At 42.1% G+C, this 22,390-nt stretch overlaps 1 long non-coding RNA gene across 1 annotated transcript; it reads left to right on the plus strand.

Moving 5' to 3' along the window:
* The first annotated feature begins 49 nt into the window (after positions 1-49).
* On the plus strand, positions 50-16,350 carry LOC311111509. The gene is made up of 3 exons (XR_014610777.1): positions 50-358; positions 10,372-10,517; positions 15,461-16,350. It is a non-coding gene; the product is annotated as an uncharacterized lncRNA (long non-coding RNA).
* The last annotated feature ends 6,040 nt before the right edge of the window (positions 16,351-22,390 follow it).

Genomic DNA, 22,390 nt, shown 5'->3' on the forward strand with positions numbered 1-22,390 from the left:
TATAGATTACGTCACACACGCCATAGCGCGTGCGCACGGTAGCCTTTTTGTCTTCTACCAAACCAATACCAAACTAATCAGGTGGTTGTTCGACAAAACGAAGAGTCATTGATCACGTGTTTCTGATAAAGCGATAACTACAAGCATCCGCACACTGATTCGAAGTAAACTGCTAGCGATTTCGACGCATGCCTCGGAGTTCCGGTATCAAACGTAACATCACTAGGGTTCAGCAGAAACAGTGGATACCAATGCAAAAAATATTGGACAGTTGTACCACACAGTTCATGTCTCCTAGAGTAATGCTTTCAGACGGAGTCGGGAATCCTAGGGAGCCGCATCTGTTCACTGCAAACAGGTAGTCAGCTCACTGTGCCAACTAGCTGGCATATTCTTGCTGGCGGGAAGGGTTAGATTTAAGTTAGGTAGTGAAGTTTGTTTAGATAACAATAAGCTAACGTTCGTTCCTTAAGGAAACATCGTAATTCGTTTCCAAATGTGTATATTTGTTCCATTGTCACCAGCTAACTTTAACTATTGGATTTTCCTGATGTCAAGCAAACGATGCTAGCTAACTGCCGTAGGTGCCTGCCCTGGGTGGGTGGTAGCTAGCTGAGGAAGATTATATTTGGTTAGCTAGTGTTATTGTTATGTCGATTGTCGTTTAGCAAGCCAGCGAAGTCTAGTAGCTTACTACATTGAATCCAGTTTCTGTGGTCTGCAGTGTTACTTGTAACATTCTGGCTAACGTTAGCTAGCAAGATATATTGTGTGTTTTGTTGGTGATTACTGGTGTGATAAGGCTAAACAACTGCTCACTAAAGTCTTGAAGTGTGAACTAAATTATGTAAACAAAATAATGATACATTGTTTGAGGTATTCAGTCTAGACATTTCATAATAGTGATCTTATCCAAGTAGGCTAGCTGTTTTTTTTGCAATTCTGTCATACACAATGTCAATGGAAGTATATGTAAAACCTGAGGAGGAGGAGAGGGAGGTCTCTCCTATCCTTGCCATAGGTTCAGTTGTCTCTTTAAGAACTGTTAGCATTCCTCATGCAAAAACACAAGGACAGTTATTTCCTGTGTTTGAAAAGACTGGAGTAAGTAATGGACAGGCACAAGCTCAATTAACAAACGAGCTCAGTAGCACACGAACACAAACACCTACTAAACATTTCCAGAGTGCAGCAGAGGCAAGCAATGCTGCAGAGACAATTAGTGATCCACTGCAAAATCAAAAAACTGGTACCTACATCCTCCCTCCGTATTCTCAACCCTCTGTATTGCAACCGCCATCTACAGTCTTGAGTCATAATAATGCACTGGCAAACCAAGAGCAATCACTGATTGCTCCTCCTGTGCAAGAGGAAATCAGAAAAGTGAATGCTGAGTTGGAGGCTAGGGAAGGCACTAGCATCGAGTCAAATCAGTGCAATTCAGTATCTACCACAGAAGATGACAATAACTCTTATCCTCTCTGCAAGCAAATAGGATTTGACCTGGATTTGAAATCAAAGTCAACTGAAAAGAAAAAACTTGACCCACATGTGTTGACAAATGGCATAATGTATGAAGTTCACAAATGTGCCAAAAAGGCAGATGGAGTTTACAGATATGCGGTCCTAAGTATTTTGGAGTCCAATTTTGATCTTTGTCTGGACAGTGAGCAACAGAAAATAGGCTTCTCTAAGAGAGTAGTTCTAAAACTTAAAAGAGTGGTGGTCCATTTAAGGTGTTTGGCCCGCTTGGCAGAGAAGCTTTCATACCAGGAGCGAGTGTTTACATTACCTGATACAAATAACCCCAAAAAAGTGACCCCAGCTAGAGGTGTAGGCGTACTATCACCAGTGATGTCCAGTGAAACGGACATAGACGTTGAGGGCCGCACCATATCTCTAGTGAAAGATGAATACAACCTCAAAAAGGCGATTGATAGAAAGCGACTCGTCATCAAGATGCTGAGAGAAAAATGTGACACTCTGAAAGAGCACAAAGCTCATTTGAAAGAGGCAAAGAAGGAGAGAGGAGTGAAACTTCAGAGAGCTTATAGGGACAACAAGTTCTTGTTCAGTAGATACAAGAAGATGAAGGAAAAACTATCTAAGATGTCTGTGTGTAACGAGGGACAGAGGGAGAATGTGAGAACTGAAACAGACCCCAGGTTGGTGAAGTTAAAGGAGAAAGTGCGTTTTTGGAAACAAATGTACACAGAAACTAAGGATGAATTGGACTCTTTCTGCACCCAAAAGGTACCAACACTTAAAAATGGCCTCTTCAATGATAATATAAGAGAATTGTACCTGGATTTAACTGCCAACAAGGGGATCAACTGCAGCAAAGTATCTGAGGTTGTAGAAGCAGTACTCAACAAAATGCTTGGCATGAAAGCAGAGAGGCTTCCTTCTGCATCGGTGGAAACCAACTTTGTCCTTGAAGCAGATCAGGCTACTCCTTCTTCTGACACTGGTGCAGCTGAATTTGTTCATGAAAATGCTGAGGTCTGTATGAAGGATGAATATCGTTGTCATTTGGAGATAAGGGAGCAAAGCGCTGGTGTAGAAGTGGATCAGTTGAACATTGTTCGCCAAATGGTCCAGGACATTGTTGTGGCTGCAGTAAAGGATAAAGACATGGGTGATCATCAGAGGGGCATCTTTGCCAAAATAACACATCTCTTTGATGACCGTGTTGTCCTGGAAACAGGGTTTAAACAACTTATTTCTGAATATCAATCAGACATCTTGCCAAAGATGGTTAAGTGGTATGACTTCTATACTCATTCTGACAAGGCCAAGCTTTCCTGTGTGAATGAGGTCTTCTGTGGATTGCATTTGATCGATAGCTTAGCTCATCAGGCAAAGGCAACGCTTCTATTGTGGGAAAAGATGATTGTTGAAGATGAGGAAGTTGGAGCCAATAGGTTGTCAGACAGCAGTAAAAATGCACTGGAGTCTGGAACAGTGCGCTTGGTGAGGACTGTGAGTGATGCTGTCCAAGCAAAGGATGGCAAGCCTGAGAAATTCAAAGCCTTTTTGACCAGAAAAGGGGTGTTTGATGATGTGCCTCTGGCGCCATCCAGAGGAAACCGAATTGACGCTCTGTTTCATAATGCTGCTGGAGCGTACAGCATACATGAGGAGTTGGTTGAGTTTACTACTAGGGAGTACTTGGATGATAACAGTTTGCTTGCAAAAGTTGCTGCTGATTTTGAGGTCCAACAGTTCAAAGCCGGATGCAGAGCTCTAGGTCTAATTTCCAAGATCATAATTGATCCCCTCTTCAAATCAATGAGAGACACATTGAAGATGGAAACACGCTACCAAACTCTCATTACCAAGCTCAAAGAATGGAAAGAGGATGGGAGACAGATTGTTGAAGGAACAGCATGCTTGTTTAACGACATAGAGATGCCCAAGGACCTTGTGTTGGAAAGGCTTACTATGTGGACAGATTCAGAGTTTTTTGACTTGACCATCCAGATTGTAGAAGTGATCCTGGCTAGTTTTCTGAAGGTATGTTGTACAATGATGGCTGATCAGCTACAGCATAAAAGCAATCATTTGCCAGATGGCCTCAGAGGAAAGTTGAAGGCTGTCCTAAAGTCAAATGTGAGCTCAGAGAAGGACTTAAGTGTCTTAAATTATTTGATGATGGCAAAGTCAAAGGCAACGAGCATAGCACTTGAGGGAATGTTAATGTTCAAGAAGAACCGCAAATGGGAATGGCTTTCGTCTTTGGACAAACAGAAAAAAGAATCAATGCTGACAGCAGCACAAGAGTCTATGAAGCAGAGAGACATGTTTAGAGAGAGAACAAGACAAATCGAGAGAGGCAATCTCCACACTTCCAAAAACATGGAAGGAGACACGATGGATTCTGGGAATGATGCAACTGCAGAAGAGAAGGAAATACCTGAAAAAACACACAAAACAATTCCAGAAAGATCTGCTGTAACAAAGAGGAAGGAACCTACGCGACTAAGGGATGCATTGATTAGCCGTAAGAGGGCACGTAATGACAGGCATGATGTCAGCGTGACACAGCAGTTGACCACTGAGTTGAAACAGTATGGTGGTTTGTGGGACAGTGTTAAGATTATTGATGAGCAGTTGGCCTCTTTATGTAAGGAAAGCAAATATTCTGCAGTGGTATGCCAACTGCAATTTAGGAGGTTTGTTCTTGGTATGAAAAATGAGAGGGGTATTTTTAATACCTCAGTTGCAGGGAGGAAATTAAGCCTAGATAAGCTTGTGTCAAATTTGAAACAGAATGTGTCAACAGTTGCCACAGAGGAACCACAGCCTGTGTTAGTAAATGAGTCTGAACAAGGGCCTCAGTCTGTTGACGGGGTGCTTGTAGAACAGAATAGTGTGAGAGATAGAGAACCAAAGCTGAGTAGTGCTTGTGGTTCAAGAAAGGGAGGGAGATGCAAAACTCAGAAGAATGAGGTCATGAATGATGGAGAGGACCAACTCAAAAACTGTAGCAGAACCTCAAAAAAACGAGTGGAAATACAGTCAGGCATGAACAAAAACGAGGTATTGGCTGATGAAACATTGAATAGTGAAATGCTGGAAAGCATGGACGAACCCACCGCTGCCCAAGAATCTTGCACCGTTTACTTTGAGTTTGACTTTCCATATGGTGCAAGTGTTCCAAAGAAGGCAGGATCAACAAAGGTGGCCGGTAAACAGGACGACACCGATAGAAAACATATTGTATTTTCAGTCGATGGAAACAACCTGAGTGACACTAGGATCCCAGTTGTGTCTCACTCAGAGCAGCTCCTTGGAAAGCGTGTAAAGCAAGCCCTCGACGTGGACGGCAATATTGAGTTCTTCTCCGGTACAGTTGTGAAAATGAAAGAAGAGAACGGTGTCAATTTGTTCCAAATGAAATACGATGACCTCTGTATCGATTGGTGGATTGACCTTTGGAAGGAATACGAGCAGAACAATGTCTTGGTTTTGCCCATTGATTTTCAAAGTATTATTGGCAAAAAGGTGGAACAACGTGTTGCAAATGATGATGGTCAGGAAACATGGCGGGTTGGAGACCTAAGCTCTAGTGCTAAAGGAGACACCCAATATGCAGTCATGCAGTTTGATGGACTTACATTTCTTTTAGTAAGGGTATGCACACTTTTGGAAGATTATTTAGAAAATAGGTTAAGAATTCTGTCGTAGACCCTGATATCACTGCTTTAATAAGTGCTGTTCCATATCTCTGTTTAGAATCATTTCATACATCCATGTCAGCCTTAAACTAAATAAGTCATTTTTATATACCAGACAAAATTAAACGCTGTTTCTAATATTATTAGTTTCCTGTTACTTACTGCAGTTCTTTTCTACTATTGGTAAGATCTTTCAAACTTGAATATGCGCTTATTATAAATAGGCTACAGTTTTAGTGTTGGGGAAGCTACTCTGAAAATATAGTTTACTAAGCTAACAATTACTTCACACTGGAATAAGTTTTAAGCTATACTAAAAGCTACCCTTAATGGTCATGAACAGTCAAAATCATGTTTTTCATGAAATGTGATGATATTTGGATGAAACCAGATCAAAGTTTGAAAAATGACTTGCTTCTATATTGATAAAGTTTGATCATAAAGTTACTGGTCCCCTCCCCCATGTCAAACAATTGGATTCAGGAGGTGGGATTATTAAGGGGATAGGGTGACATCACCCTAACTCATTTTAATACACCAATGGTAACATAATATTATCTTCCCTGATTTAAGTAAGGACTGTCTTGTAACCAACATAAGAGAAGGTGTGTTTGCAGAGGGGTTGGTTTATATAGCTAGATAGCTACTCTACTGGTGCCAACATTTCACTGTAGGGAGTCTGCAAATATAAATAAAAGTTTACACTGGGGGGGTAGGATCGTTCAAAACTGACGCAGTTGTCATGTCAACATATCCGTCAGTGCTGCTGTGAATTGCATCAGAAGAGACATGCCAAACGGAGAGTGGGCACAATACCAATACCAGAGTGGGCACACTCGCTAAATAACGCAAATTTTTTTTGTGAGAAAACCATCAGTAGAGTTGTGAAACCCATTTAACTTGGTACATGGGAATTTAACCGCAAAATATATTTTTATGCCCACTACGTCATCACGCACAGCCTTTTATCTGAAACAAGATGGAGAAACATCTCTGGTGGGAAAATGCACATTGTTTTTATGGAAGTTTTTAAATATTCGCATGAATATCTGTCGCCTATTTGGATGGAAACCTAGCTAGTGATGCAATTTCAATGTTATTTGATTTGCTTTCAATTTCAAAGAGTTGTCAGTCAAGGCGAGGTCATGAATATAAGCTCCCTGCCCACTCAGCCCGTCTTCAACTTTCCTGGTAGTTAGACATGAGAGGAAACATTTCTATACCCCAGATATTTTAGTCACTCAAAAGGCTATTTTACATGGGAATCAGAATGACTGTTCGGGACCTTTAAGAAAAATATAGTTTAATTTAAGATTGAAACTATGGCATGATAAATTATGTGTCATAGACTACAAATTGCGAGACAGATTAAACTGGAGTCCGATGTTAACAGAATGTGTAATAGCCTTTTGTAATTGTAATAGCCTGTAATTAGCCTATTAAACACACTATTTTTCAAGTGGTCTGATGCCGAAAAAGGACATTCTGGTCTTCTTCACCCATATTTTATTTTTGCTAAAAAACGTATTGTGTAGTTCCAGTAACTGGCAAAGAAGAATGAACTACTGAAAACACTACCAAGATTTGAATTGAGTTAAATAATCTACCACCAAACTACTGAAAAATGCAGTTAAATTACTAGTTGAATTACATGTAGTTCACTACTCCCCAACACTGTACAGTTTAGATGTGTCAGATAGGCTACAATTTCAGCACTTTTGAGTCAAATGAAAAATATTCAATTTAGTGCAATTTGCACAATTGCACTTGATAATATTGTGGCTGTTCACACTTCAAAACCACTGCTGAGAACAGTCAATTTGAGTGAGGTTACAAAGGCAGAATACACAAGTTAAGGGTTAAGGGCTTAAAGTCGAGGGACGTGGGATTTTTTTTTTTTTTTATGTAGGTGTAATTTCATTTAGAAGATATGCTTTTGTAATGAACAACCAAGACTTCTACGGACAATGATTCGTTTATAGAAACAGTTGAACTGAGCGAGCTCCCTCAGCCTACTATTCACGCTTATGTCTATTGTTGGAAGGAATACCTGAGCGTAATAATTTTTTTGTGGCACAGCATTGTAATGGACACATTGAACACGGCAAAGCATTGCAATGGAAACATGAGGATTCCCCCCCTCCCAGGAATAACTTTTATCGTTCCTTATTGTTCTTATGGATTTAATTAAGTTGGAGTTCTTTGTTTGTTTTATGCTCCAAGTTCCACTGAACTGTGGAATAAATATTTTTATTCTGTTAAATCAGAGGTATGTCCCAAGCCTGCAATCTGTTGTTTTATGCCCTGTGGACCAAAGAGGTATGTATTGCAGTTGTCAGAAATGTGTTACAACGCCATCAGTTTTTGTAAATAACAACTGTTTCTGTATCTCTTGGTTACCCAGACCTTGCTTTCTAGTTGAGGCAGTGAGTTGTGCCCTCTAACCTACCAAACCATATGTTTTGCACAGGTGTATTCCGCTATCTCGGTTATCACATTTAACACAAGTTAACTTCTGTTTTCAGATGTCTGGCAAAAAATGACTTTTGGAACCACTGTGGGACCTTATATAGACAGGTGTGTGTGCCTTTCGAAATCATGTCCAGTCAATTGAATTTACCACAGGTGGACTCCAATCAAGTTGTAGAAACATCTCAAGGATGATCAATGGAAACAGGATACACCTGAGCTCAATTTCGAGTCTCATAGCAAAGGTCTTAGTACTTAAGGTATGTTTTATTTTTTTACTACATTTGCAAAAATGTCTAAAAACCTGTTTTCGCTTTGTCATTATGGGGTATTGTGTGTAGATTGGTTATTTATTTAATCCATTGTAGAATAAGGCTGTAACGTAACAAAATGTGGAAAAAGTCAAGGGGTCTGAATACTTTCCGAAGGCACTGTATATATGTGTGATGGGATGTATAGACATTATGGACAGTGTGGATAGAATATGTAGTGTATCTGAAGAATACGTAGGATAGAATATTATACTGTATGTACAGCAATTGTTAAATAGCATGGCCTTGACTAGAACACAGTATATACATATGAAATGGGTAAAACAGTATGTAAACATTTTTAAAGTGACCAATGTTCCATTATTAAGGTGATCAGTGTTCCATGTCTGTGTAAATAGGGCAGCAGCCTCTAAGGTGCAGGGTTGAGTAACTGGGTGGTAGCCGGCTAATGACGGCTATTTAACAGTCAAATGGCCTTCAGAAAAAAGCGGTCTACCATACCCCGTTCAAAGGCACTTAAATATTTTGTCTTGCCCATTCACCGTCTGAGTGGCACACATACACAATCCATGTCTCAAGGCTTAAAAATCATTTTTTAACCGGTCTCCTCCCCTTCATCTACACTGATCGAAGTGGATTTAACAGGTGACATCAATAAAGGATCATAGCTTTCACCTGGATTCTCTTGGTCAGTCTTTGTAATGTTTTGTACACTCTGTCTACAGTGGGGAAAAAAGTATTTAGTCAGCCACCAATTGTGCAAGTTCTCCCACTTAAAAAGATGAGAGAGGCCTGTAATTTTCATCATAGGTACACGTCAACTATGACAGACAAATTGAGAAAAAAAAATCCAGAAAATCACATTGTAGGATTTTTAATGAATTTATTTGCAAATTATGGTGGAAAAGTAAGTATTTGGTCACAAACAAGCAAGATTTCTGGCTTTCACAGACCTGTAACTTCTTCTTTAAGAGGCTCCTCTGTCCTCCACTTGTTACCTGTATTAATGGCACCTGTTTGAACTTGTTATCAGTATAAAAGACACCTGTCCACAACCTCAAACAGTCACACTCCAAACTCCACTATGGCCAAGACCAAAGAGCTGTCAAAGGACACCAGAAACAAAATTGTAGACCTGCACCAGGCTGGGAAGACTGAATCTGCAATAGGTAAGCAGCTTGGTTTGAAGAAATCAACTGTGGGAGCAATTATTAGGAAATGGAAGACATACAAGACCACTGATAATCTCCCTCGATCTGGGGCTCCACGCAAGATCTCACCCCGTGGGGTCAAAATGATCACAAGAACGGTGAGCAAAAATCCCAGAACCACACGGGTGGGACCTAGTGAATGACCTGCAGAGAGCTGGGACCAAAGTAACAAAGCCTACCATCAGTAATACACTACGCCGCCAGGGACTCAAATCCTGCAGTGCCAGACGTGTCCCCCTGCTTAAGCCAGTACATGTCCAGGCCCGTCTGAAGTTTGCTAGAGTGCATTTGGATGATCCAGAAGAGGATTGGGAGAATGTCATATGGTCAGATGAAACCAAAATATAACTTTTTGGTAAAAATTCAACTCGTCGTGTTTGGAGGACAAAGAATGCTGAGTTGCATCCAAAGAACACCATACCTACTGTGAAGCATGGGGGTGGAAACATCATGCTTTGGGGCTGTTTTTCTGCAAAGGGACCAGGACGACTAATCCGTGTAAAGGAAAGAATGAATGGGGCCATGTATCGTGAGATTTTTAGTGAAAACCTCCTTCCATCAGCAAGGGCATTGAAGATGAAACGTGGCCGGGTCTTTCAGCATGACAATCTTTGGAGAAAATCTTTGGAGGGAGTTGAAAGTCTGTGTTGCCCAGCGTCAGCCCCAAAACATCACTGCTCTAGAGGAGATCTGCATGGAGGAATGGGTCAAAATACCAGCAACAGTGTGTGAAAACCTTGTGAAGACTTACAGAAAACGTTTGACCTGTGTCATTGCCAACAAAGGGTATATAACAAAGTATTGAGAAACTTTTGTTATTGACCAAATACTTATTTTCCACCATAATTTGCAAATACATTCATTAAAAATCCTACAATGTGATTTTCTGGAATTTTTTTTCTCATTTTGTCTGTCATAGTTGACGTGTATCTATGATGAAAATTACAGGCCTCTCTCATCTTTTTAAGTGGGAGAACTTGCACAATTGGTGGCTGACTAAATACTTTTTTCCCCCACTGTATATCATTAATTTAAAGTCCAAACATGAATGTAGCAATCCCGGATTGTCATCAGAAATGTTGTTACCAAAAAAAAGTTAGTTGTATGGTCTTGTCCCCCCCATAGATTATCTTGCCTTTCCAAGTGCTCAACACGTTTGTATATTCTTATATTTCCCTCTCTATGTTTTTGTTTCTCTCCACAGTCTCATCCTGGCATCTTTTCAGAGGCACAAGATAGACCCCCCCCCCCCCCCCCCCCCCCCATTGTCAGCTTGTGGATCATTCTGAGAATGCGCCATCCCAACTGTTGGATCATCAGCCTTGTCCTGTATCTAGCCAAAGGCAAGGAGAGTCTGAGTGATGTGCAGATCTACATTATCACAGGTACAAGATGCCAAACAGCTGTCTATTGGACAAGGAGTAGATGAAATGGGTCAGTATTACATTTGATGACATCTCCCATTGACAAATACTCATTAAAGGACACACTGGCATTTCCTATCTTGGAAATTGGAAGGGAACTTTTTGGGGTAGTTCCCACAAACGGTTTATATAATGTTCAACAATTAACAAACGGTTCAACTAATTATCCACATAGGCAATACCTTGCTGGGTTTAGGGTATCAACCAGGGTTGGGGTACATTTTTGAATTTTATTCAATTCAACCCATGAATTGAAATTCGAATTTGAATTGGACACACCCCACAGGAAGCAGAATTAGAATTACATTTGAATTAAAGGACATATAATTTAATTCAAACCAATTCAGCTGAGACATGAAGCATGACAGTTTCATTCCATTGATAAATATTTTACCATAAGAATCTGTCACTTATTACTTTAAAGAATGCAGATACCATTTCAAATATCAGCTTGATTATAACTCAAAGATGTCAAAAAGTATTTTTTATATATTTTGTTGTCAGGAGATTAGGTTGTTCCCATTAGTGTTGTCCCCGACAAAATAAAATATTGGTCTACTGAAAGTCGTCTGTTCTTTCAACCAATCTGAATTTTTAAACGTGTATTTTTCCATATATAGACACACCCTATGTGTTTTAATAAAATCAACTATATCCATTGAGCTTGTCTGATTTAGCTTACTGTTTGATTAAATAAGACACAAATGACTCAAGAGGGAGCCAGAGATGTAGATAACCAGAAGAAATAAACCTTAACCTGACCCAACCATTCTCCTCCCGCTCCTGCTGGCTTTCGCAGATTTTGCCATTACTCTCCTGAAGTTGCTGGTAATAGGCTACACGAGGAGTCTGCAACCTTTCTCATGTGGAATGCCAATTTATTTGACAATTTCTACCGATCTGCATGCCATTTATGGTTTTCATATGCACATTTTCGTGGAACAGTTTCATTTAATTTATAAAAACGTCTTCATATCTCAAAGTCATTGTCATGTGGTTAATCAAAATTCTATCTAAATGAAAATAATACAAACCTAAAAAATTACTTCTATTACCATTGGCAATTAAAAATAGCCTACATAAAGCCAACAAATAAAAACATTGCTGCCTGCAGGTAGAAAATATCCTAATAAAAAGAAATATCCTATAAATCACATTGGCTACGCATGGCCTGTCTGCAACGAACTTGAAACATTATAGCAACTGTCCTGCCGAAGCTTGCCCTAGCAAACTTGCAAAATTGTATAACATATTCTGGGCTCGGGACAGACACAGCTGTAGGCTATTTGTGCAAGGGATAAGTAGCATTGCTTGACTTGTGCAGGAGTACAGTCACCTCAAGTTTTCTACTGCTTGAGCTCCTGTTCCTCTTATAGGATATTAGCTCAAAAGTATTGTGGAGCTCCTGCACCTAAATATAAACAGTACCAGCACCCAAAATGAGCACCGGAACCTATTTCAGTCCAAGTCAAGCACTGATAAGAAGTAATCAGGTAGGCCTATTTTATGACGTTTCCACTGGATCCGAGCATGACATTTTTCCATTTCACGCTGAGTGGTTATCGAAAGGGAGAGAGCTGGAAAGATTTTAAATACATTGGAACTATTTTCATTCTCAATGGATGTAAAAACAGACTTATTTTGCTTGCTGTTTGAGGTGAAGAAAACATTACTTTGAGAAGCTCCACAGCTCATTAGTGGTGGTGCGTTAAGCCAATCAGAAATACTATCAAATCCCCCAATGGGCACATTTACAGTATATGCCTACATTTGCGTGCAGGCCAGGTAGCCTATAGGCCTACTTCTAAGCGTAATCAGGTGTGCCTCCTTACTCAACATTGACAGGAGCGCTCCAAACAAAAGACAATGACTAAACTGAATTGACAAAACTGGTAAATGGAATGAAATAAACCAAAACTTGTTTCTCAAGTGTAGCATAGGTTGTGCACTCTGCAAACAATGTGTCCACTCCCACAATGAGAACGGTAAAAGACTGGAATAATAATATATTGAATGCATTAACAGAAATTACCGTAACCAAACAAATATTGTAGATTAGAATTCATAGGAATTAACCGTAAATGTACTACTGGTGATATGTAATGGGGAATTGATAGACGCCAACAATCAAACGCAAACAATTCACACAATGAAGTTATGAAACAATAAATGTGCACAAATTGGCGGGAGAGAGCGCATTCTGGAGAGAGAAGTGCCTTGTGCATCTAGGCGCTGCATGGTCAATCCAACGTCTGCATTGGCCATGCAGCATTTACCGTGACACGGCCTCTGCAGAAGTCAGGACATTCATACTACTTGTGCTTCTCGGAGCAGAGCAGAGCTGTTGTGGAGGAAGTTGTCAAGGAAGTGAGTTTGTGTTTATACAGGATGTACCGCCCCCACCTACCGTCAACCAATCATGTCAATGTGCAGCTATGCAGAGACCTCCGCATTGTTACAACATTTGGGAGGCGCATGGCGATGCGGTACGGAGCTCGATTTGGTCTCCGGAGGCTCTGCAATTGCGTCACACCCTCCATATGGAGTCACCAACCACATTTTCTGATCAAGCATTAATTGGCTTTTAGTCTAGGCCTCCACAATGGATTGGTTCACTGAGATGGGTGCAAATATATATTTGCTACTGCTCGACTAAAAAAAATCTTGGTCGACCAACAGTATATTGACCAAACAATCAACCAGATGACTAATTGGGGTCAGCCCTAGTTCCCATCCATTCTGGAATGTTTTATGCATTGTGAGAAATGTATTTAATATCAAATGTAATAAAATATAAGTGAATAATGAATTATTGTAAACCTACAAAAGGATCTTAGAATATTTCCAGACGACTGTAATTATTTAAAATGTGTTAGAATGAGTCTTTAAAAATAAAATGTTTAAATCATATGTTTTACATAGTATTGGTCACCAAAATAAACATTTGTATAGTGATGTATATAGAACAGGGGTTCTTAAACTTTTTCAGCCTGGGACCCAAATTAGAAATTCTGTGTTTTCCTGGGACCCAAGCTCATGAAAACATGCCCCGGGCACCCCCACCAAGCTGATTAAACGAATTGCATTCTAAACTGAAGATCATGATTAGGTGATTATTGGAGTCAGGTGTGTTAGCTGGGGCTGGGGCAAAACTGTGACACCAAATCAGGCCCCTGAGGACTGGAGGTGCCCACCCCTGCATTAGAGCGAGCGGCTCCCTCTGCTGGCTGAAACAAGCACAACACCCCTTGACTATAAATACTGTAACTGATTACAACATGACAAAGATTAGGCTACCATATCTCTCACAACACAGGGAACCCAAACATGAGCAAAAATTTTTACTATTAGTACAGAAAGTATTACCCCTTTTTCACAGCAACTATTTCCCTTTTTCTTTGATGTTAGACAAACTAGGACCAAGAATAGTAAGTAGCCTGTCTCTGACTTTATCAGAAACTTGCCCATACTGGTAAAAAATTCATCAATAAAATGCCAACCAACCTCTTTTGACCTTGGGGGGTTTATTAATTTAATGTATTATACTGCCATTTTACTACGGTAACACACAATTAATAAAGATGGTACCATATGATCATTTTTGGTACAATTTATCATAATGTATAATGGTATTTCCATGATCCAAATCTATACCATGGTAATATTTTAGGTACAATGGCAGTACCATGTTAGTACCATCATACTTCAAGGCTAAAACCATGGTACATTTCCATGATTCATACTATACCATGGTATAAGTGAAAGTACCATAGTAGTACCATGGTATGAATGAAAGTACCATAGTAGTACCATGGTAAAACATTTTAAGGGTAGGATTTTGAACACCACATTCAGCCAAGGGTGTCCAATGTCCTAAATTGTCAAAGAAATACGAAAACTGTGGTGGAAAATTGTGTTTTATAAAGAATGCATGCATATTTTCCCTTTTTTTTTTTTTTTTACTAGTTAAGGAGGAAAATTATGCCTTTGCAGCCTGAATGGAGGATGCTTTATGTACAAGCTGGTCCACAGGGGACACAAGTATTACCAGGAATGCACATCAAGCTTAGACGATAGTGCAGATCTAGCGCCCATGCACTAGTACTCCTGTTGCACTGTTCAATTATTTAGCCATTTAAACATGTATTTTTTTGATAAATGCTTTGTTTTTGCCATAGTCCTCACTGGCTTTCAGGCAATTTAAACGTGAGCTTGTCCAAGGTGTTGTACTCGACCACAGTTGCTATCCATTGGAGCGTTGCGATTGGTTGCCCAAAGTTCTGGGGCGGGGCTTAGCGAAGGGTCAATTGAATCCCATTGCGATGCAGGGGTGGGCACATTTTGGCAAGTAGACATGACAGGCCCCTGGAGGTCAGGGCCCCTGGGCACGTTCCCTGCATGCCCGGTCGGTATTTGGCCATGATTACTACAAGTTTAGATAACTGGCTAGACTAACTTACCAATCTAAAAATTGTTAGCTGACATGTCTAATTGAGTGACTGTCAGTGACTAACATAACAAGAGAAAAACTGCTGATGCACATCCAAAGTTCGAAATTGCACCTTGTGTATTCTACTATTCTAACTCTGAACAGTAAGTTGAGACCCCGACTTGAGTTACTATAAAAAAAAATCTTAGTCGCAACCCATACTTTAAGAAAGGCTGATATAGAATACATCAGCCATTTGAATTTCATTGAATTAAATTATGCTTCCTTCAATTCAAATTCTGCTTAATTGGAATTAAAGATACATTTGCAACTCAATTCAGAATTGGCTCCAACCCTGTCATCAACAGAGTGTAGTTGAAAGTTTGTTGATAGTCAATGGACCGTCTATAGGCAACTATCCAAAAAATACAGGGGCCACCAGCCTTTTAACAGTTTTATCTTCCTGTCATTTCAGAGGGAAAACAGGCTGCTTTCCGTCATTAGCCTGTGGACCACCCTGAGGGTGTTGGCCAGCACTGCCGCTTCTTCTTCCTCATCATCTTGGTGCTCGCCAGGCACCTTTAGTTCCATGACCATGGCTCAGACTCCTCTCTACTAACGGACTGCTTGAGCCAAAACCAACAAGAGACTCCTCACCAACTCTGATAATTGAACAGACTAGCTGATCCATATGGCTGATCTGAGACGTGCATCAGAATCCCCTCCCCAGTGGAACACTAACTAACTGTGATGTTGCAAGTGACCTGCTCTATGAAGAGAAAGTGCATTACCCACAGAGGATTTAATCTCATTACAGCAGTGTGTGAAAAACAATTATTAAATTTTTTTGATATGCAACTACCCCCAAATTACTTTTGCATTATATAAACACACCTGAATGTTACGAGTTTTTATTAGTGTTTATTATCTTGATAGCAGGTGTTTTGAATATGTAAATGCTATTAGAAGCCTGACCTGAGGGCCTATTGGGGTGGACAGAAGGATTTGAGAAACTTTTTTCATTTTGTATGATTATATTTCTGAAAAGAAACACTCTTAAACGTGTGAATGTCAACGCTAGGATTCTGTGTATTCACATGCAAAAGTGTTGGCTCGTTGATAACTGGCATATCTATCGGTTGGCCTTCCTCCTAGACTTTGATTGTTGCTTTCATGATATGGTATACAGTGCCTTCAGAATGTATTCACACCCCTTTAAATTCAGGCTGTAACACAACAACATGTGGAAAAAGTCAAGTTGATTTTGTGTCACTGATCTACACCCAATACCCCATAATGTCAGTGGAATTATGTTTGTAGAAAGTTTTGATATTAATAAAAAATCCAAAGCTGAAATGTCTTGCCAATAAGTATTCAACCCCTTTGTTTTGGCAAGCCTAAAGTTCAGGAGTAAAAATGTGCTTAACAAATCACATAATAAATTGCATGGACTTGTGTTCAGTAATAGTGGTTAACATGATTTTTGAATGACTACCCCATCTCTGTACCCCACACACAATTGTACTGAACAGAAATATAAACGCAACATGCAACAATTTCATTGATTTTATTGAGTTACAGTTCATATGAGGAAATCAGTCAATTGAAATAAATGCATTAGGCCCTAATCTATGGATTTCACATGACTGGGCAGGGGTGCAACCATGGGTGGGCCAGGGAGGGCATAGACCCATCCACTTGGGAGCCAGGCCCAGCCAATCAGAATGAGTTTTTCCCCACAAAAGGGCTTTATTACAGACAGAAATACTCCTCAGTTTCATCAGCTGTCCGGGTGGCTGGTCACAGACGATCCCGCAGGTGAAGAAGCCAGATGTGGAGGTCCTGGGCTGGCGTGGTTACACGTGGTCTGTGAGGCTGGTTGGAAGTACTGCCAAATTCTCTAAAACGATGTTGGAGGTGGCTTATGGTAAAGAAATGAACATTCAATTCTCTGGCAACAGCTTTGGTGGACATTCGTGCAGTCAGCATGCCAATTGGACGCTCCCTCAAAACTTGAGACATCTGTGGCATTGTGTTGTGTGACAAAACTGCACATTTTAGAATTGCCTTTTTGTGCGAATAGAACATTTCTGGGATCTTTTATTTCAGCTCATGAAACATGGGACCAATACTTTACATGTTGCAATTATATTTGTGTTCAGTATATCTGTAAGGTCCCTCAATCGAGTAGTGAATTTCAAACACAGAATCAACCACAAAGACCATGGAGGTTTTTTCGCAAAGACGTGCACCGATCGGTAGATGTGTTAAAAAATTTAAAAACATGCTGAATATCCTTTTGAGCATGGTCAAGTTACTCCACAATACTAACCTAAATGACTGAAAAGAAGGAAGCCTGTACAGAATACAAAATATTCCAAAACATGCATCCTGCATGCAACAAGGCACTTAAGTAATACTGCAAAAAATGTGGCAAAAAAATAAACTTTATGTCCTGAATACAAAGCGTTATGTTTGGGGCAAATCCAACACAACTTATCACTGAGTACCGCTCTTCATATTTTCAAGCATGATGCTGGCTGCATCATGTTATGGGTATGCTTGTCATCGGCAAGGTCTAGAGAGTTTTTTTTTTTTTACTAGTGCAGGACAACTGTTTTTCACAGCATTGCTACCACCTTGGAGAAAATGTATGAATAATTGGACGCATTTCATTTTTTATATTGTATTATTCATACCAGAATGGTATGTTGAAAGCTATTGTGTAGGCTACATTTAAAGATACTGTATATACCTTTCATAAAACAGAAATATAAGTTATTGGAATTACTCAAAATTGTCTACAAAACTTAAATTGGTCTCTTGTGCTGGTCAACGGGTTAAATACAGAGTCCTGGTGACTCCTTACTCCACCCACTCCATTCACTACAATGCAATAGACTGTATTGTTGTCTCTACTGTCATGACTTGCCCTCATGGGCTGAGGATCAAAGATGCCGGCTAGGCAAAGGTTTGAACATTCCCTTTCCTGGGGCCCAGTTTTATGACCGGTCTTAAATTCCTTGCAGAAACGTTATTTTCTATGCCATGCAGTATTGGGAGAGGGAATTTCCCTATGAGACAAAGGAAGTCTTCCCGCCAAGACTCCAACATCCAAAAGTGGAAAATGAAACAATATTCCTACCTAAAATAATGTGGGAAATGGTCGGTGGCGACTTAAAGAACAATCATGTCATGTTGTGATATCATTAAAGACGGTGAAACAACATAACTGTATATCTGGGGATGTACACTTCCCAGTTTTGGGGTTTGCATCTAATTGTTGTATAAAACGAATGATTAAGTATAATAATACTTTTGTGAAGATAACAATGTGATTTTAGCATTCTAGATGAGATGATTGTTTCCATATTGATTTGTTCTCAGTCAGTGGCCACACCCAGATGAGCACAAACATGATGAAACGCCCCCTTTTCTACTCAAGTATAAAACCCCTCGTGACGAAATTCACCTCAGACCAGCAGACGTGAAGCGTGAGCTAAACGTTACAAAATGGTTTAAAACTACAACTCCATTACCAAAGGAAGACCAAGCAGAATACGGTATAAGCCGGATGTTGCAAATGGTTGAATTTCTACCAGACCAGGAAGCGTTAAGCTGAAGCTGCATGGCTTAAAATGGTTGACACTCTACAGACCAGCCGACGTGCAGCGCAAGCTGAATATGGCAAAATGGTGAAACTCTCAACCTCTACATGAGGTGAAGAAGAAGACAACGCACTAGACCTTATCACCTCAGTCTGCAGCTGACATGTATAGTTGTCTAGAGAACTATCACTAAGACACGAGTTGAGAAGGAAATTCACTCTCAGACAACTGTTGGTACATCTGAAGGATCTATTCTAACAGATCAACTCTACGAACTACAGGGTACGCTGAAGTATCCATCCTAACCACCACTACGACCAGAAACTCTACCAAGGACATTGGGATCTCTGGTGGGCAAACCAGAGTCCTACATCATCAACTCAACTATCGAGGACAGCTACACGTAAATACATGTTGCATTTCTAATCCGAATGAGCGGTCAGTGGGGTTTTAAGCATTTGTATTTCCGTGCTATTGTTAGTCCAGTCCACTAGGGACCTGTTTTCATTTTATTACGTTAGTAATCAATAACCTATGTGTGTGTGTGTGTGTTTGTATTGTGTTATTATTTAGTTAAATAAATAATTAAGCTGTCACGCCCTGACGCAGAGGACGCTTATATGTTGAGTCAGGGTGTGTATATTCTATGTTGTATATTTCTATGTTGGTTTTCTAGTATGTGTATTTCTATGTTGGCCGGTGTGGTTCCCAATCAGAGGCAGCTGTCGCTCGTTGTCTCTGATTGGGGACCATACTTAGGTAGCCTATTGGCACTAGTGGGTTGTGGGATCTTGTTCCGTGTTAGGTATGTTGTTTGTGTACCTTGGACTTCACGTTTCGTTTCTTGTTTTGTTGTTGTGTTTAATAGTCAAATAAACATGTATGCATATCACGCTGCGCCTTGGTCCGTCCCGTCTATAAACGAACGTGACAGAAGATCCCACCAAACGAGGACCAAGCAGCGTGCCCAGGAGGAGCGAATAGCCATGGCACAGGTGGGCAAATTGTGGTCATGGCAAGAGATATTCGCGGGGAAAGGGCCATGGGCGAAGGTAGATGCCCAGGCAGGAGAGGAGCAACGGCAACACGGAAGCCGGCCGAGGAGGAGGGGGTGGTCGGGGAGCGTGAGAGAAGAGCCCCGAATACTGCACCCGGTTGGTTTTCAGTTTGTCGGAGGATGACGACGACGACAAGTTTCTGTTCCCTAACTCGTGGGGGCTCCCGGAGGAGTTCTCACGGGAAGAGGAGTGCCGATGACGGAGACCCGAGAGGCAACCCCAATAACATTTTGGGGGGGGGCACACGGTGTGGACGACGAGGCAGCAGGAGGCTGCGACAGGGCGGATCTGCAGGTTAGGAGAGGAGGCCACCATGTTATGGGGGCTATTGGTTCAGAGGGAGCAGGAGTTATTCGGTCAGAGGGAGGCGCTACAGGAGGCTATAAGGGAGAAGGAAAGTGTAGAGGCACGGTGAGAGGAGCTGGTTAGGAAGCAGAAGGAGCGGGGGTTAATAAAGGAACCCAGTCTCGCTCCTCGCACCAAGCAAGTGGTGCGTGTCGCCAGTCCGGTCCGGCCCGTTCCTGCTTCCCGCACTAAACCAGTGGTGCGTGTTCCCAGTACGGCCCGACCCGTTCCTGCCCCTCGCACCAAGCCAGTGGTGCGTGTTGCCAGTCCGGCCCGTCCTGTTCCTGCTCCTCGCACCAAGCTAGTGGTGCGCGTCGCCAGCCCAGCCCGGCCTGTTCCTGCCCCTCGCACCAAGTCAGTGGTGCGCGTCGCCAGCCTGGTCCGGCCTGTTCCTGCCCCTCGCACCAAGCCAGTGGTGTGCGTCGCCAGCCCGGCCCGGCCTGTTCCTGCCCCTCGCACCAAGCCAGTGGTGCGCGTCGCCAGCCCGGTCCGGCCTGTTCCTGCCCCTCGCACCAAGCCAGTGGTGCGCGTCGCCAGCCCGGCCCGGCCTGTTCCTGCCCCTCGCACCAAGCCAGTGGTGCGCGTCGCCAGCCCGGTCCGGCCTGTTCCTGTCCCTCGCACCAAGCCAGTGGTGCACGTCGCCAGCCCGGCCCGGCCTGTTCCTGACCCTCGCACCAAGCCAGTGGTGCGCGTCGCCAGCCCGGTCCGGCCTGATCCTGCTCCTCGCACCAAGCCAGTGGTGCGTGTGTCCAGTCCGGCACAGCCCGTGCCTGGTTCGGCACCGGTCAGCTGCTCTACTCCGGAGCCAGAGCAGTCCGCTCCACCGGTGCCCAGTTCAGCTCCGGTCAGCTGCTCCACTCCGGAGCCAGAGCAGTCCACTCCACCGGTGCCCAGTCCAGCTCCGGTCAGCGGCTCTAGTCCGGAGCCTGAGCAGTCCGCTCCACCGGTGCCCGGTCCAGCTCCGGTCAGCGGCTCCAGTCCAGACCCAGACGTTAGCCCCTCTCCAGGTTCGGGGTCTCCCACACCAGGGTCCAGACAGGGCTTGGAGTATAGTGGGAGGAAGGAGAGGGGAAGCAACGCGCCGAGGTCTAGACCAGACCAGGGGCGCAACAGGGAGGCGAAGAGTGAGAGGTCGTCACGCCCTGAGCCGGATCCGCCTCCGAGGCGGAATGCCCACCCGGTCCCTACCCTGTTATGTGTATGTTGTGCGGTCAGAGTCCGCACCTTTGGGGGGGGGGGGTACTGTCACGCCCTGACGCAGAGGACGCTTATATGTTGAGTCAGGGTGTGTATATTCTATGTTGTGTATTTCTATGTTGTATATTCTAGTATGTGTATTTCTATGTTGGCCGGTGTGGTTCCCAATCAGAGGCAGCTGTCGCTCGTTGTCTCTGATTGGGGACCATACTTAGGTAGCCTATTGGCACTAGTGGGTTGTGGGATCTTGTTCCGTGTTAGGTATGTTGTTTGTGTACCTTGGACTTCACGTTTCGTTTCTTGTTTTGTCATTGTGTTTAATAGTCAAATAAACATGTATGCATATCACGCTGCGCCTTGGTCCGTCCCGTCTATAAACAAACGTGACATAAGCCAATTTGTGTATTGCTGATTCATCAATAAGATTAGGGTTCTTGCAGGTTCAAGGATTATGCGATATTCAGAATGAGACTGATAAGAGGTAAATATTTAATAAGTGACTGTTATCGATATATAACATATATATCTTCTAAGACTTTAATTTGGGAGATGGTAACTCGCTAATCAACTTTTTCCGTGGTGCCCCAAATTCCTAATGAGTTCATTGTTACATGATTAATTTAAATCGAGTGACAATTAAACATAGTTAGTTGATTCGATAAATAACAGTCACCCTATTAATGAAAGTCACGTCACGACACTACCTTCTTGCCCTTTGTGCTGTTGTCTGTGCCCAATTATGTTTGTACGATGTTTTGTGCTGCTACCATGTTGTGCTGCTGCCATGTTGTGTTGCTACCATGTTGTTGTCATGTTGTGTTGCTACCATGCTGTGTTGTCATGTGTTGCTGCCATGCTATGTTGTCGTCTTAGGTCTCTCTTTATGTAGTGTTGTGGTGTCTCTCTTGTCGTGATGTGTGTTTTGTCATTGTAAATAAAAATAAAAACATGGGACACAGTGGCTTGTAGAGAGAAAACATTTCGATCTGTCCCAGCTAAAGTGTGGTGGAAAATACTCAGTAGGGTCTCTACTAATCAAATATGGTTTGTTTTTGAGGGGGACTGTGTCCTACATATCCAACAGCACCAGGGGCGGACTGGCCATCTGGCATGCCAGATAGGCTGGTCCATTTTTGCCCAGAATGCCTGTCTAACTTCAGGTTTTAGCGCAAAATTATAATTATCTGGCTAGTAATG

This window comes from Coregonus lavaretus (assembly GCF_964263955.1).
Source record: "Coregonus lavaretus genome assembly, chromosome: 37".
Classification (NCBI taxonomy): Eukaryota; Metazoa; Chordata; class Actinopteri; order Salmoniformes; family Salmonidae; genus Coregonus; species Coregonus lavaretus.